At 53.7% G+C, this 3,632-nt stretch overlaps 1 pseudogene; it reads right to left on the reverse strand.

Moving 5' to 3' along the window:
- Positions 1–3,632, reverse strand: part of LOC107106369 — a 52,185-nt pseudogene that overhangs the window by 42,059 nt on the left and 6,494 nt on the right.

A 3,632-nucleotide genomic window follows, 5' to 3' on the forward strand; every position in this document is an offset into this window, starting at 1 on the left:
TGAAAAGTACTCAGAAACGTGGAGTGATTTCAGCAAGAGTACTTTATTTAAGCAGGAACAAGACAAAGTAAGCCTGCTCACAGGCCGGTATATATGCACAGAAAACCCACCACCAAAACACACCCCTATTTCCCTATAGGCTATTTACAGTAGCCGAGAGTCCCATAGGCTCTCGGCTGCGGACCTGACCCTCTGATAGGTGCGGGCTAGGATCCGCTGTTCTATTGTTCTCTTAGAGCGAAGCTTCAGGCTTTGCTAGACTGCATGGCCCAATGGTCGCGCACGTGGTAATGGCGGAGTACATTACACTAAGTGAGAACATATCACGTAAACACTTGCTTACTTAGACTTGATCATTTTACCATACATATTATCCCTGATGTGTGATAGAATTCCCTTTACAACTTGGACCAGGGGTCTTTTCGTAGAAAAAGAGCTGCAGGAGCTCATTAGCATATGGTATCCTAATTAGCTACTTGGTGATTAGCATATGCCATGCCCCCTGACATCACCAGAAGTGATGTCAGAAGGGGTGCAAAAGGGGGGGAGGCATCTTCAAAAGCCTCCCCTTCCCTTCTCCAGCTGGACTGCGGGGAGGGGGGAGCAAAGAGAGAAGCGGTTTAAAGTTTAAACCCCTTCTCACTAGAGTTGGGCCACAGAAGGAGGAAAGAAGGAAGGAAAGAGGGAAAGAAAGAGAAGGAAAGAAGGAAGGAAAGAAGGAAGGAAAGAGAGGATAAAAAGAGAGAAGGAAAGAAGGAGGGAAAGAGGGAAAGGAGGGAAAAAGAGAAGAGAAGATCAGCCACTGGGACCAGGGCAGACAGCCTGACCACGTCCTTCCTCCTGAAGGGCTTCCTTATAGTCACTCTTGACTGCAAGAAGGAGAAAAGGGTCCTCCTCACCCAGAGAGGCCACGTTCCCAAAGTTCTCCAGCATGACCTCCTTGTAGAGCACTCTCTGGGTCGGGCGCAGCAGGGTCCACTCCCCCCGGGTGAAGTAGACGGCCACCTCTTCGAAGGATACCCTGGCCTGCAAGGAGGAGGAGAAGGAGGAAGCGCCTCTTCACTTCACTGGAAAGAGCAGCATAAAGAGGAGGTGGCGGGAAGAGCCCCCCCCACATCTCCCTCCCCCAGCCCTCCTCAGGAGCGTTTTGGAAGCAGAGGGGCTGTCCTCAGACGCAGTGGGGTGAGCAGCCTCCTGGGGAAAACGCCAGAGGCGTCCGGAGGATGAAGGACTGAATAGGCTTCTGTGGGAAGTCCAATATTGTTACGGAGACATCTGGAGTTGGGCCACATCAAAGGTCATGTTCTAATTGTCCTGCTTCTCTGCAGAAACCATCCCAGACGGGTGTGTGTGTGTGTGTGCGGCCGTTTGTCTGCCTTCCCAGAGGGGGACACCAGAATCAGTGGGAAGGAGCCCGATCCCCTGAGCACTGCAGCAGAGAAGAGAGGCCCCCTTCCTGCCCGCCCCACCTCTCCCCAATGAGCCCCCCCCCAATACCTGAGCCGGCTGCATGGTGGCTCTTTCCCCTTCAGCGCACGGAGGAGACGGCGGAGGAGGCATCCGGCCTGGGAGGGGGAGAAAGAAAGAGAGAAAGAGAACAATTTTTCCGCTCCGTGCACGTTTTTCTTGCCGGTCCCTGGCGCGAACCTCTCTCCAGACTGGATTCAGGGCGCCATTCAAGGTACTGGTTCTGATCCATCAAGGCGCAGGAGCCTTTGGCCCCACATCTCCCCCCCCCAACCAGCCATTCTGTATGGGGTGGGTGGGTCCATCTTCCTTATCCATCCGCCCCCCTCCTCCCCTGGAGAAGCCCCCTCCCAAACTCTGCCAACCGGATACGAAGTTGTTCAGGGTGGTGAAAACCAGTGAGGACTGTGAGGCACTCCAAAGGGATCTGTCGAGGACGGGCGAGTGGGCGTCAACGTGGCAAATGGGGTTCAATGTGGCCAAGTGCAAGGTGATGCACATTGGAGCCAAAAATCCTAACTATAAATACACATTGATGGGGTCACAACTGGCAGAGACTGATCAAGAGAGAGATCTTGGAGTCGTAGTAGATAACTCACTGAAAATGTCGAGACAGTGTGTCACTGCAATAAAGAAGGCCAACACTATGCTGGGGATTATTCGGAAGGGTATTGAAAACAGATCAGCCAATATCATAATGCCCCTATATAAATCAATGGTGAGACCTCATTTGGAATACTGTGTGCAGTTCTGGTCACCACACTTTAAAAGGGATATTATAGCTTTGGGAAAAGTGCAGAAAAGGGAAAGCCGAATGATAAGATGGTTGGAACACTTTCCCTATGAGGAAAGGCTAAAGCACTTGGGGCTCTTTAGCTTGGAGAAACAACGGTTGAGGGGTGACATGATCGAGGTTTATAAGATTATGCATGGGAAAGAGCAGGTAGAGAAAGAAGTACTTTTCTCCCTTTCTCACAATACAAGAACTCGTGGGCGCTCCATGAAATTGCTGAGTGGTCACGTTAGAATGGATAAAAGGAAGTACTTCTTCACCCAAAGAGTGATTAACACATGGAATTCACTGCCACATGAGGTGGTGGCGGCTACAAGCATGGATGGCTTCAAGAGGGGGTTGGATAAACATACAGAGCAGAGGTCCATCAGTGGCTACTGGCCACAAGGCATAGATAGGAACTCTCAGGCTGGGGCAGGTGATGCTCTGTCTTCTTGGTGCTTAGAGGGGTCAACAGTGGGAGGGCTCCTAGTGTCCTGGCCCCACTGGTGGACCTCCTGAGGGCACTTGGTATTTCTGGCCACTGTGTAACCCAAAGTGTTGGACTGGATGGGCCTTTGGCCTGATCCAACATTGGCGTCTCTTATGTTCTTAACCCTTTCCTGGGGGGTGAGTCCCTTTCCCTGCCTGAAGCCACACCCCTCCCTCCTCCCCTCTTGAGGGAAGCCAAGACCCTCCTGTTTGCCCCCCTCACACACAGAACTTTTAGGAAAATGTGCTGGGAATGAGGTGTGAGAGCCCTGAGGGGATGGAGTGCCTGACTGAGGCAGCAGGGGAGAGACTCCAGCGCGAAATTAAATTCTCCCCGCACACAGAAAAGTAGCCCTGAAGGGGAGAAGGTTTCGGCACTCTCTGCCAGGGCTGGCCATGATGCTCTTCTGTCGTTAGGAAGAATTCCGCAGAGGGAAGTTTCCCCAAATGTGTTCCTCCGCCGGCAGTCTCAAGGGAAGCTGCCTTGGATCCATGCTTGGACGAAGCAGGAGCAAAGACGAGTCCTGGCCGCTCCTTCAGCTCCTGCCTCTGCCCCAAGGGGGACAGGCTTCCCTGCATGTGGCCTGCCCCAAATGCCCCCACCCCCCAACAGTTCCCACAGGGGCTGTTCCTGTGCTGCAGGGTGCTGTGTGGAAGGGGGGGGGAATGCATCCCCCAAAGCATCAGACCCGGAGGGAACGACCTGTGGGGAGGAGAGCTGACCCGCTCCTGCTGCTGTCCCCCCTCCCCCAGACAGAAGGGGGCACAGCCTCGATGCTGGGGAGGGAGATTCCCTCCGGAAACACTCCTCGGCACTCTTCGGGTTCTGTTTCGGGTGGGTCTTCCGACGATCCCTGTCCCCCCCCCTTCCCCAGCTCCCCCAGACTTCCACCACCTCAGC

The sequence above is a fragment of the Gekko japonicus genome, unplaced genomic scaffold, assembly GCF_001447785.1.
Source record: "Gekko japonicus isolate JY-2015 unplaced genomic scaffold, Gekko_japonicus_V1.1 scaffold5166, whole genome shotgun sequence".
NCBI classification, from domain to species: domain Eukaryota; kingdom Metazoa; phylum Chordata; class Lepidosauria; order Squamata; family Gekkonidae; genus Gekko; species Gekko japonicus.